Genomic DNA, 14,870 nt, shown 5'->3' on the forward strand with positions numbered 1-14,870 from the left:
TAAGGCAGAGACTAGCTTCACCATATATCATTAAAGCACTAGAGTTATCCATGGAAAATTTTTAGCCAAAGTGTGTATTTGGAATGCAGTATATGTAATATTCTGTGTAAAAAAAAAAAAAAAAAAAAAAAAAAAAAAAGTTAACTAAATGTTAACTAAATTACAGTGATATTTTTATTTACATGTGTGTAAGAGACAGTACCATTTCAGAAGTGTTTAACAAGTATAACAGCATGATTTCAGCTTTTTGCAAGATTTACAATGTCAGGATCTTAGAACGATTAAAATATTTCTGCTTCAATATTAGGTGAGCAATAACAAAAAATGAAAATAGATTTGTTAAAAATTCTTTATGTACTAAATATTATAACTTATTAGACTAGGGTTGGGTTGTTCTGGTGACTGAGAGATTATTAGATGATGCTTTTAATAATGTCTGATCTGCATCTCAGGCCTATCAGATATTATGGATTTTTGTTTTGATTTAATGTGGTTTAAACATGCCCTGTTCATATTTATGGATTGGAGAGCATTATTAAAAATGTATAAGACTGTATAAATTTGGATTCTAAGTACCATACATATTTATTCATGCAAAATGTTATTTATAAAACAAACAAAAAAAATGTAGGTAAAAGTTCTTGCATTAAGTTATAAAACATTTGTAAGTTAATAAAAATTGATTAAATTGAAACAAACTAATTTTATCCCACTGATGTCTGTGTAAACACTATCACTCTGCATTGTGCAACTGCTACAGAATTTTAAAACCTTTTGACCTTTCTCAGTCTCGACTCAAATAAAAGACATAACACCCAAAACACATACAGAAATGGCAGCCTAACAAAGTTACATCTGTCCACATTTTACAGGGACCATATCACAGAGGGCTGGCAATGCAATCGAAAATGTAGCCGGCACATAATACATAGCAGAAACCTAATGCATTTTTATTGCAGTCAAAAAGATTTATTTTCTTTTTGCTGTGTGGATGCAAGAGCTCTCACAGGGGATCACAACATCCAATTTCTGTACATTTCAACAAACATCAGTCATTATAAGTGGGACCACACAACAAATAATCATATATACACCATTACATCACATTCTGGTAATCATCATCTGACACTATCAGCTGCTATTTAGAGAAAGGAAAGAGAAGCCTTAGCAGCCATCAGCTTATTGAGTGGTAGATTTGTGTTACATCACTCCAGTTGAAGAAAGCCTCTCTTATTACTTATATTATTTATATTATAAGTAAATAATAACCAGGGATTTGGAGGGCTATAGCTCAAAGGAAGACACGCTGCCTCTGTCAGAACTTGCTAGAAGTAGCGACTAATTCCCAATCAGTTTCTGAAGATCCTGACATGAATGTCACTATTTGTGTAATCTGACAGACATTTCACTTATAAAAACTGACGCTATATTAAAATATTTGCTTTATCTGGGACGTGCCAAGTGAGCATTCTGTACAAATAGCTCCTGCGCACGAGAGCGAGCACTTGAATGCCTCACCGAGAACAGAGAGCAGGGTAAACTGCTGAAGTGTGGTAGAATTTCAGAAGTGCGGAGTATACTCACAAAAACATGGCTGTCAAAGTATGTAGGGTCTGTGAACAAGCACATGCGTGCCCTCTGGTCTCACGCGTACGCTTGGCCGGACACCCACCCTATATGTTTATGCGACTGTCAACCGCTAAAGAGTTAGGGAACGGAAAAAGTTTGTGTTTTCCTTCAAATCTTCTTTCCTCCCTTAAGGCTAATTGGAAACAGTCGAGACGAGCAGAGGTAAGCAGATGCAGCCGTGGGGGAAAGGCTTTCAGTATAACTTCAGATGCTGATCATTTTCCTGCCCCTTAGTGAGTCAGCTAGGCAACATGTTTTCTGCGTTTAGCCGTTTGTTGTTCATGGATCTTCTTAAGTGGCATTTTGTTGGGTTCCGTTCTGCAAATGGGAGTCTGTGTAGGACAAGCCTAATTCGCATTGCCACTCAAACTGTAGCGGTAACGAGGAACCAGTCATTCAATTTGCTTTATTGCTCTGAGGCAGATTTATCAGTAGTGCATCAGTGGATGGGAGGGGAAGTCCTCAGAGTGGCCAAGCACAGTAGGACCCAACTCAGCAGTCTGTGTCAGCAACAGCCACTGACAGGGCTGACTGTAGTGAATACGGCATATGTCACATTTTACATATGTAAGACAACTATGTTGAATTGACCTAAATCCAACAAGTAGACTTGCATGCAGGTTGGCTGACTTGCAACCCGAGTGCCTTCACTACATCTATCCGAAGCCCCTTGCAGAAAACAAAACCGTTAGATCTTTGACTTCCAAAATGCCGGATTTTATGCTTTCATTACAGTTGCTGAGGGTAAATGTCTGAGCTGAGATCGGCAGGAAGAGGCCTCTCTGAACCACGGTGCACACAAACACATGGCATACTCACATGGCTTCCTGTTCGGCCTGTGTTGTGGACCACGGCTCAGAAGTGGTAACAGTAAGGAGACGTTGGAGTGAGGGATCCCCTGGATCTTTGTGGACTGTCTGTTATCGCTGATTACTGCTCTTACCCTGCCATCTGCTGGTACTGCTGCTCTCTGGTTCCACACATGTGCAATCCCTTTGTCTCTTCCTCCTGTTTCTCTGCCACTCTCAGCCACGGTCTAACATGGACCACCATCTCTCTCTTTCTCCCTTCATTCTCCTGTGTCATTTCTCTAAACTGCAGAGATAGGAAGAGAGAGAAAGAGAAACAGAAAGAGAGAGAGAGAGAGCGGCAGAGAGACCTAGAGAGAGCGATTGTTACAGAAAAATAAGTACGGTGTTTGAAAGCGACTTTAATTGAGGCATTTGTTATATTTGAAAAGGTGAATTCCTCTGGGGTGAATGCAGGAAACTCGACCTATTTCATAGCCTTAGACATTAATAAAGAATGGCATCTTTTGACTTTAGCTTTCAGACCACAACCTTAAATGAGCTAAATATAGGAGCAGACATGGTAATTCCCTCCACCTTGGGGGATGGAACTTAGGACAGGACTGTGGAAGAGGGCCTCCAATTAAAAGTGCAGGAGGATCCAAGCCCACATTCCCAGCCACACTCGCACATGTGCAAAGCAACACGCATGCACATATACCATCTCTCTCTCTCTAGCTCTCCCTCTCACACACACACACACACACACACACACACATACATACACACACACACACACACACACATAAACACACACACACACACACACACACACACACACACACACACACACACACACACACACACACACACACACACACACACACACACATAAACACACAAACAGACATGTCCCAAAAGGGTCTGTGCACAACTCAATAATCGTACCATTAATAATCTGAAGAGGTCTGATGCTGGCCCTAATAGGAAACATCCGGACTGAGCTTTTTCTAGCTAATATAGAGGAGGAAGTGGGCTTGTTTTGTCTAGTTGCATGAAAACATGCCATAGAGGCTGCCTCTGTTAGGAGCTGCAGGAGTCCTGCCGGCTTGTGTGTGGGAATGTGTGTGTATGCTTGGTTGGTTTTATTTAGCTGCATATTTGACTTCTGGGATGTGTCCAGTATATAGTACATACATGTTGAACCTTTTTAGCATTTTGCATTTTCGATGAAAGCATCCTGATGCACAACCCCTGTACACACTGTTAAATACGGCAAGCCGTGTGTAATCTTGCCACAAAATAACCACTTGAACCACTTCAATAAAGGTCTACAACACTAGCTCTGTTATAATATCAGATTGTCAGAGCATAATCAAATATTGCTCCTGTACTTTTGAGTCCCTTTATTTCAAGTGCGTTTCCTTCATTTGTCTTATGAGGGAAACCCCATGTGTGTGTGAGACATGTTGGCTAACTAAGAAAAAAGGGAATTTATGAGTCAAGTATGTGTCTGAGCAGTGAGGTGTGTGTAAAATAGCTCCCTGTGACATTCATGACCTGCCATAACCTCCTCTGAAATGCAGGTATGCATCAAATGAAACATTTCTATCAGAACAGCTATATATTGACAATACACGGACATAATCCATCTGGTCTTGCTGGTTTGGTTACTTGAATTATTATAATTTGTTATGGAGAAAGGTGTGCATTTGGCCCAAAAGTTAGATTGTTTGCAATTGCAGGGTCTTCAAAGAGACCATCTGGGCTTCTAGCAGACTGGCTGGATGAGATGGTTTTCTGTGGGAAAAAGGTGACCGGCGGGGCTCTTGACCCTGAGCTCCTTCAGAAAGACTGTGACGTTGCATTACATGCTGGATAAGGCACGTTTCTCCCTCCACATGGGGTCAGGGAGCACTGAAGTGCAGGAGAACCTCAGAAAACCCCACTATAGCACCATCCCCATCAGGTCCTGAAGCGTGACGAGTGAGTTGGCATTTTTCCCAGGTGCCGTGTGGATTTTAAACTGGTTTATGGCATCTGACGTTTTCTCCCCCATGCAGCCGTCGCTCCGTCTTCCTTTAAAGAAAAGGTCACTGAGGTTGTCACACAATGGTGATATCGACATTAACCTACAATCGTTTTGGATGGATGCTGCTGTAACTGATTGCTAAGAAAGTTGACATTTAACTGCCAAAGAAGCGGCTGATAAGGGCTATCAGGGCTGATAAGGGCTGAGATCCAGGGGACTCAGAGGCTGTGCGGTCAGAGCGATAACTAGAGCTCACACTCCTTTAGCGAGACATCAGGCTTTATGTGAACCTGGCTGAGAGATATTACAAATATAAATATGCCTGCGCGTTCACCATTATTGGAATCAAGGCTGTCCATGCCATGTGACATGTCTACTTAACATGCAGGCATGAAAAATGACCCCATTTGAAGAACATTATGCCAATCTTGTCTGAGTGGTTTTGGTTTGTTAAGTACAATTTCTTTCAATCTGCTGACCTGTGTACTTCACCTTGGATTTCACTCTGACTACAGTTTTTTTACTACCTACAGCACAAAGTGTGTGTCAGTGTACGCTGTTTACATGTGTTGGCATGTGGGTGGCTCAGCATGTGCGTGTCTGTGTGTGTGTGTGTGTGTGCGTGTGCATCAAGGCATTCGCATGTGTGTAAGTGACCAGGTTGAGGTGTGATCTGTTATTCGGACAGGTTCGCTGCACTGTGTGCTGGAAATTTCCCCCGAGGCAGAGTCATTCCTCTCTGTCGTGCATTCAAATCCGTACAGCGCTGAAGCCCTCAAATCAGTGGGCATACATCACAGCAGCAGAGGAAAGCACCTCACCAGACTCCCCACTGGTGGGCCCGAACCAAACACCACACACCAGAGCATTTGTTCATTCCAACACAGGAGTTGTAATTTAAAAAGGTAAGTGTTTCAATTGTTTGCTTTAATCAGAATCTCAGATGCCTATTATACTATTGTTGGGGTTCCATAGAGGATTGATTATACGTTGATTATACTGTGTGGGTTATAATAGTAAATTCTTCAGTGAAGCCAGAGTTGAGATTCCTTAATATATTTATTTTTTCTATCATGTTTAATTGTTTCATATTTATGCTCTTGTGTATAGTTACTTTTTTATTCCATTCTTTATTCTTTATTCCTGTATTTAGTTTTTAAATGTTATACAAATTATAAAGTTTCCCAGATAAAAGCAAAACAGAGTACTAACTGAACACACATTTGCACATGTTAAACTAATGCTCTTTGTCTCTCTCTCTCTATCTTTCTATCTCTCTCTCTCTCTCTCTCATTCTCTCTGTCTCTCTCTCTCACACACACGCACATGCACAGAAAGAGAGAAAACACCCATAAATGCTTCCATCTGTTCCTCGATCCTACCTCATCTTATGAGGATCCATCTTGCTTGAGTGACGTTTGGTGAGCTGCAGGTTGTAGTTCAGTAGAGCGAGCTGAACAGAACAGCATTCGGAGTGATCTTCGTATTCACACGCCTCGTGGAAAGCACCCCTCCCCTTCTCACTTCCACTCCTCCTTCAGCTCCAATACACCAAGCATAAATATATTATAATCTCATCATCTGTCCATTTATACAGGTGTCAACCACTGACATGATTTCCAGCAAGTGTAGGCTCTCCGTTAGCAGACAACTGAAGTCGCAACATTATTATCAGAGCAAAATGTATTCATGATAGCAGAAGTCCAAGAGCCTTCTGGGCTTTGTAATATAATACCGGCCTCTTTATCAAATTTAACAGTTTATTGGAAACAGCTTGTACACATGATTTAAAAATGACGGGGGAAGGCTCCGAGGACCTCTCACTTTTTTCTTTCTGTCCTACCCCTTTCTCTCTCTCTCTCTTGCTCTCTCTCTCTCTATCTCTCCATGTTTCTCCCACTCACTCTCTCCAACTCTCTCTCCCCCTCTCCTCTTTTTTTTTTCTCCCTAAATTTTTAACTCTCTCTCTCTCCTTCTGCCATTTTCTCTATAGTTGTGTGATGTGGCTTCTCAGTCGAGGTCTCCATAGCAGAATGGTGGGGTCCTGCAGTTGTACAGAGGCTACGGTCCTGGTCTTGCAGTCACACTGAGGCGACGGCCCCTGAAGTGGGATGGCTGCCCCACTCACATGCTGCTCTCCCAGACCCCAGGACCCTCAACCCTCTCCCTCAATCCCACAATAACTTGAGAAACAGAAAACACCATACCATTTTGGTGTCAACAAAACCGGCATCTATAAGTGTAAAAACAGTAAATATATCAATAACCATAATTCAATTTATTAATAACTTGAGCTCAAATTTTGGAGTTATATATTCATGCTTTCCTGGTTTCACCCTCACACTCTTTGACTGCTTTAATCTGGATTTTCGTGAGTTTCACCACAGTCAGGAACAAGAGCAGTGGCATATAGCCCAGAATATGTCAGCCGAGAACATACAAGACATGCAGACCTGTATGTACATATGACATATATGAGTCAGAACACTGTCATTATGCAAAACCTGCATCAACAATGATACTTTTGCTTAAGCATCTTGATGTGTCTTTCACTTCCTTTTCACGCAGGGGTTCCCATGGCTGAGGAGGCCTGACAGTGCCTCCCCTGGTAGTGATGTCTCTGGGCTCAGCAGGGCTCAGCAGCCTTGAGAGGCAGCCTTCCGAAAGGGCTGGAGTAGAGAGAGGTGGGGGGGGGGGTGATGTTCTGCTGGGGTGACTTTCTCACTTTAGGAATGTGAGAAGAGGTGTGTGAATTCCTGGAGATGTGATTTAACCAGGGAGACACAGAGAGAGCAGGCAAGCGAGAGAGAGGCAGAGGGAAAGCGGGAAGAGAGGAACGGAGAGTGACAGATAGTGTGTCTTCTCGGAGAAAGTCTTCCTCTGGGTGTCAGGCCTCTGTGTCCCCTGCATCCTGTGTTCTCACCCTGTCGTGCTATGCCTGCCCACTGCTCCTGGATCTCTTTCCCTCTCACGTGCACCCTGCCAATTACACTCTTTCGTGGGTGGACACATGATGCGGCCACCTTCTGGAGGTACAGCTGTGCTACAGCAAGTCTCTGAAGCACTCTCTGTGGAGACATCCCTACTCGATCCCTCTCGGGTTTTGGTGGTGAGCTTTTTGGCAGTTGACCACATATCTGACTGGTTACGGAGAAGAAGTAAACAGAGAGAAGCTCACCCACATGGTTGACCATGTGGAGATGTAGCTCTGTCCTTCAGTAGTAACTCAGAAGCTGTAATGACTCCTGAGGGGCTGCTAAACACAGCCAGCAGGTCCTTAGCATTGACCCTCCACTGTCATCCACACAAATCTCTCCTAATGATTTAAAGCACACAGCAGAGGCCAGAGAACTAGCTATTAACGATGTGCTTTATAACACACTATATCTATGCGCTCTCCCTCTTTCTATCTCTCGCTCCCTTTCTCTCTATTTCTCTCACTCACTTTCTTTCTGACAGAGAGCCAGACCTGGCTTAGGGAGCGAAGGAAGAGATGAGACGGGGAGTTTATGACTACAGAAGACCACCGTCTGTCTTTATGAGGAAGGGTAAAAACAAGAATGGGTTTAATGTTCTCTCCTGGATCTGGACTCACTAACCCAGTCTTTTATAGGCATCAGTTCTTCAGCTTGTGACAGGGACGATTGTTCTATGACAGTTTTGGTTGATATACTGTAAAGTGACAAATTGGTTGATTGGTCACACCTGTTTTGCAACTAACAAGACCCTGGTAGCTAAAGTGGCCAAGTCATACTGCTGTATCCCAGGGCAAGATAAGAGAAATACCAGCACTTGTTCATGTTAATTACGAGACCATGGTAGGCTGTCTGACAGAGATTGGTAGCTGGACCTGCCTCAATCTGCATTGCAATAGGAGAGAATGGAACCGAGAGAGGGAGAGGGAGGGAGAGAGAGAGGAGACTGTGGTGGCGTGATGAAAAGCAGGTGAAAGTGCTCGCAGGCATGGTGTTTATCATGCAGGTTTAGCATGCACATGTGGAAATGAACGACTGCGTTATCTGCATAGGCTGGGTGAGCTTAGGTTTGTGTACAGTCATTTGTTGTGCGTAAGTGGCAGGCTGACGGCACCTGCGAGGCCATGATATATCGGCTCCCGCCTTTCACTTCTGCAACTATTGGCCGGCGTTCAGCAAGCCACCCCCCCCCCCACACCTCCCCGGAGCAGCCACGCATTTGGCTTAAATGGGAAAAAGTCGACGTTTGTGTCATGTGTGTTTTACCATTAGCACCATCATCCCAGCATGAAGATTAAGGGCCTGAGTCTCTTCAGGACTGCGCTGAAATGTGGCAAATGACAGCTGCTTCGGATACTAACAAGAAATCACACAGTTATTATTTTCTACGAGAACCATGCCTCACCCATTCGTGAGATGTATGAGGGTTCATGACATTATTGTCCTGCTTACTGCTAAGTACTGTCATGTGGAAATGCACATTTGACTGATCAGGCTGCTGTCAGTTGAGTCACTGAGGCTGTCTGGGAGGGACTGTTCCCACTGCACTGTAATGAGTCAGTTTTTGCTGTCAAATAAGGGCAAAGGAGAATGGGAGGGAGAGCTGATAACTGTCAATCCCATACAAGATTACCCAGTCAAGCCAGCTTGAGGCATTTTAACACACAATCATATGTACGTGCAAGCACATACAAGTCCATGCACACACATGTGCTGGCACACACGCACTCACAAGAATATGCAAACACATGTGCATGCACACACACACATACTCTCACACATACACTTGCATATGCAGCAAAAACACACAGCTTATGCTCATTTGCACACACTCACAGACACATACACCCTCATATGCACAAACTCTAACTAGCAAACACACACATTTGCACACACACAGACAAGAAGACGTACATACACATGCGCAACACACACAATAAAGACGCACACACACACACACACACACACACACACACACACAAAGAAAACATCTCATATGCATCCCCCATCGGTTCAGAGACATCACACAAAGAATGCTTGATTTATGCTTGCTTATTGAGTTCAAAGACTTGCTTGCTTATTGAGTTCAAAAACTCTCATCCTATACCTCACCTTAGTTCACCTGTACTATTTGACTGACACCTATAGAAAAGACTTTAAACCTACCAAACCACCCTATCGTCTTTTCTAACTTACAGTTGATTATAAAAGGTCAATAGACAGTATAATAGTTTAGAGTTATACAAAACAATTTTTGTCTTTGCATAAAATAATACAAATTTCCTTGCCTCAAGGTAAAATCACAAGAACTTTACTGTGACCAATCTCATTTATGAGACTGACAGTAAAATGGGGAGCTAGACGTTATCATATTAGCTAACGAAAATTAATCACTTAGTCTGTCTTTCATACATTTTATTATTTAACATAAAACACATTATGGCAGAGGAATGATGGGTGTTATTGCTCAGCCCTGAATTTAACGCATGAAAAACTGAACAAGTCCACTTCAAACTGTCCATGTCCAACGCAGGGAGAGATAGAGAAAGATAACAGAGACAGATAGAAATACTGGGGGGGGGTGGTGGTTATATTTATACTTACAATGTAATTTTCACAGAGGTCATGAAAATCTAATTTACAATTGTCATAATAGACAAGCTTACGGAAATTTCCACACGAAGGACATGTAGGACTTCTTTTAAGCCTGCACACGTATATGTATATAATAAAGTAAATCTGAAGACATTTGTGCCAGAGAGTAGGTGTGGTCCCTTCCCAGAAAGACCTTTGGAAGTGATATGTGAGGGTGATATTGTTTTATATCGTTTTGCTTAAAAGTTGATGTTTTATTTCTATCTTCTAATATATTTTCTTTTCTTTCTTTCCTTGTTCCCCCTAGCGGCAGCGTGTAAGGCTGCGCAGGTGGGCATCGTTGGGCCCAGGGCTCATGTTACAAAAACGGCTGCCTCCGGCAAACTTAGGTGTGCTAGGCTAAGCCGCTAATGTAAACCTACAGTTAACCCTGATTAAGTGTGTTTCAGCACCAAAATAATTAATGAAAATTCTACATGCTACACTTCTGCCATATACTGGATTGCCTGTATAAAAATGTGCTCACACACTAATTAACCTAATTAAGGGCTAAGTGGATACGCTTCTAGCTTAGGACATTTTCTAGGCCTCTCCTGGTCACAGATATTTTTTGCATTGCCAGACTCAACAAAATGGAAGCCACAAGACCACAACCACACATTTAGTCACTACTTACATAAGGAGCAGGCAAAAACAAAGGAAGACAGTGGTGTGACAGCATTGCACCATAAATGAATTATTAAGCTTGGCAAGAGATCAGTTGTTCCAGGGATGTGATTCAATTTCTTCCCGGCCTCATATTCAGACACCTACACAAATATGAACCGTTTACCACAACAGATGAATTATCCCCACGTGTAATTAGTCTATGTATTAATTTATTGTAAATGAGTGCTTTCTAAACAGGCTTAATTATATAGTCACATTTAATTATATTTGGTTTCTATCAGACTCACAGATGGAAAAAACATATTTATTTTGGGATCTGGAAGTCCACCAGGGCGCGGGCGGTCTCAGCGGGGCCGAGAGCCGTCTGCTAGGAATTTGCTGCATTAGCTCGCTCTCTAAATGTGAGATGAACCATGTTGTCAATCAGCCTCAGGCTGCAGAGACAGGGGTAGAGCTGTCAATCACAGAGCAGGCTTCAAGCTTCCCATTTATGTCTTCTCTGCATTTTCCACTCCCTCTGATGACACACACGGTCAAAGTTTGCACAATTTTCAAGGCGTTTAATATTTTTGAAACAAGACAAGAAAAGAAAAGAAAAGAAAAGAAAAGAAAAGAAAAGAAATGAAAAGGTTAAATATTTTTCTTGTAAAAATTTGTTTTAAATGTCTTTCAGGACCATAAAAGCAATTTAATTAAATAGTGTATTATGTGATCACACTCTGTGGAATATTTGATCATTTTAATTTTAATTTAATCAACTTTTAAGCAAGATTTATTTAGGTATGTGGGATGTATATATGTGGCATTTGCCCCAAAGGATCCAAAAGTGCATGCAGACTTATAAAGCATACCCAAACATGCTCATGGAGGGAATTAACTTACTGTAAAGCGTCAACAATACATTCAAATCGTGAATTTGTTTAGTTGTAAATTTGTGGTAATTTTGCAATAAAATGGGGATGGAGGTGGATGAGGACAAGTGAAAGAACACTACTTGATTTGTCATTGGTGTTTTCTCACTCTGCTGTGTGTTTGTAAATTCCAGGCAGGGGCGCCGGCTTGAATCAGGTACACAGAGTCATTGGTCTTGCAGATCTGCCTGTGACGCTTTCTGCCCCCCAGTGTAGTGTGCTTAGCTCCACTTCTGATCAGCATCTTTATGGCTTATCAGCCCTGGGCTGCAATTTTGGCTGGCTGCTTTTACAAATGAACACAATCTGCACTGAGCCTCCACTCTCTGATTGCAGAAGGAAACAGTTGAGAAACTTCACTGGATTATCATGCTACTTGAGAAGAAAACAAACGCACACAAGCACACACACGAACACACACACACACACACACATATGCACACACAAACAGACGAGAACTGGCCTGTGGTATAGCCCTGTCACACTATTGGCACTCTGTGTCTGCACTTTGTCTTATTTCAGTAGAATAATATAATTGTCCCTCATTTTATTGCTTGTAAAGCCATCTCCTTTCTGCAGGCGATGTAGGTGATCAATGTACCATCTAACCGAATCAGTTCTTCCAGGAATACTGTTTGTTTGGAAGATGATCCAACGTGGGACAGAGGGGGATGATTCTGCTCTGCTTGTATTAGTTTAGTGAGTTGGGTCCCCATGTTCACTGCCAACGACACCATTTTTCACCTTATGAGTGTTTTATACTGCAGCCTCTCTGTGGAATATGGTGGATGAGGCATTACTTAACCGGAATAAATAGTCATGTTTGTTAGTCCTGACGTGCTTTGAGATCAGCCTTCACTAGAGGCTATGAAGTGAATAAAGGTCTCCCTGCGCTAGCAGTAGCAAGGTCTGGGCTTTAGATGATGGAAATGGTTGGTTTATCGCTGTCCTCCATGACTGGGAATATCTGCGAAAAAAAAACAGCTATGTAAATGTATTAATACCTCTCAGTGCCTTTTTTGTTTTTTCTATTCATATATATATATATATATATATATATATATATATATATATATATATATATATATACACATACCTGTTTGCCTCTGCTTATAAAAATCATTATATTATTTCTTTTTTTTTTTTTTTCCCGTAAAATATGTTGTAGCAGTGCACAATTATGGACAGTTTGACTGTGAAAACTGAAATGTTTGTCTGCTTGTAGAAAACAAGCAAGACTTGATGCTTTAATTAAGTTCTTTAATGTCATTAATAAATCAAAGCAAGATCGCCCTCCTTTAGAGCTGCATTCCTTACATTACACAACAATTTGTTACACAATACAGTCATGATTATTATAATAGTCCCTCATTGCAATGACTGACAATTTATTAGGATAATTGGTGTAGACATAATTTGATGAAACCTTGTGGTTGATGATGTTCTGTTAAGAAAGTCCCATCTGTGACCCTGTCAAAATGACTTTATTTAAGTTTGGCAGCTAATATATGCACTCCCATGCATATTCTGTGTGATGTAGTCTCTACTATTTTTCAATCAGGAGGTTATCACACACACATATCTATTATTCAACATGCACTAGGAAGTTATTTTTGTGCAGTAAGAGCTTGTGTCTCCTTGACTTTCTGTCTGTCCCTGTGTACGAGTGTGTCTCTCCATCTGTCTTTCTCTCTGTCCCCGTGGATATATGTGTGTGTATCTCTGTCAGTCTTTCTCATTGTCCACTTGCTCTTGAAAAAGAGGAAGTGAAACTGTAACATAGAGTTCAGTTGTAATTGGCTATGGTCACGCTAAGCAAACAGGAAGGAATCTGCAACTGATTAGAATTCTTCCTCCCCCAATAATAACAGTCCCAAAATTAATTATGCTTAGGGTCTATTCCCACCATTGGCTTTCCTGTTTTGAAGCTGTTTCATAGAGAACAATTCCCCAGACAACAGAGGCTGCTATTTTTCAATTACAAAGGGAGCCAAACAGGGACCCTGAGCCAGAAGACGCCCATCAATCAGCTACCTGGGGCCAGTCAGCACACCATCTCCCGAAAGTGTCGTAAAGTGGAGATGATCTTGAGAGAGAGGGTTCATAGTGGCAGTTAGGCCACAACATTAGGATGAAACTCTTGGGAAACTCGATTCAGACCAACATTTGACCATCACTTAGGCAGCCCCTCAACTGCTGAGCCATCAACTCTTACACCTCCAGTTCACTCACAATTACTCAGTTACATGTTAACTTGTGTGTATTGCATGTATACATTCTTTCATAAGACCTGTATAGCTGTGTAATGCTGTCTTTTAGGAAGTGCTGCGCTGTAAACTGTTTAGTTCTATCAGTATGATCAGTATTAATCAAAGCAAGTTCTGTTCAACCATGATACAGGGGGTGTTTGGGAGCAGTATTAAGAGTCTGAGGTATTTGATTGAGGTTGAGGTATTTCTTGGACTGAGATAGATTCATTAGGTAGATTCATGTAAATTTTTTGGTATTGTTTTAAAACAATTTGGGATTCATACTATTATTCTCACACACTATTTACACCTAGCCATGCAATAAGCCAACAAAAAATAAAAATGCAAACAATGTTTCTGAAGTCATGCTACACCGAGACAATTGCAGGGTTGAAGAATGTGAATAATAAAGAGAATCCTCTCATTATATAATCCTCAGTTACAATAGTACAGGGCAAAGCAGCTTTTCAGCCACAATATCAGCGGTTATTGCAAATACACTGAAAAAGCATAAATTCAGACAGCTCCAATTCAGATTTTTTAAATTCCCAACTTCTTATTTCAAGCAGGGTTTAAGAACTGTGGATTATTCTGGAAACATCTGGGATTTTCTTCTGCGTTTTGGGTTTTTGGAAACTTCAGAGGTTTCCAGAGGTTTCCTCAGATTACTGCAAGACTAACAGATGGTTTTTCTCCACGCCCTGATCCTGTAGCTTTACTCCAGCTTAACTACTGCTGTTCTAAGGACTGCTGTCTACTGGGTGCGTATGACGACATGACATTGGAACTTTCATCAACACATAAAAACCTGCATCAAAATTATTAATCTGAATTTACTATATTGGGGTAATTAAAGAAATCTGAAAGTTGTCAGCATTTTGTTGGAGATACACTGGTTTTTGTCAAATGTGGAAAGCTCATTTGCATTAGTTTACTCTGTATTCGGTGAAAATAGAGCATTACTAGTCCTCATGAGAGCACAGCAATAATATTCTCTCACTATTACACATCCGACCGTGTAC

This window comes from Electrophorus electricus, chromosome 5 (genome assembly GCF_013358815.1).
Source record: "Electrophorus electricus isolate fEleEle1 chromosome 5, fEleEle1.pri, whole genome shotgun sequence".
Lineage (NCBI taxonomy): Eukaryota > Metazoa > Chordata > Actinopteri > Gymnotiformes > Gymnotidae > Electrophorus > Electrophorus electricus.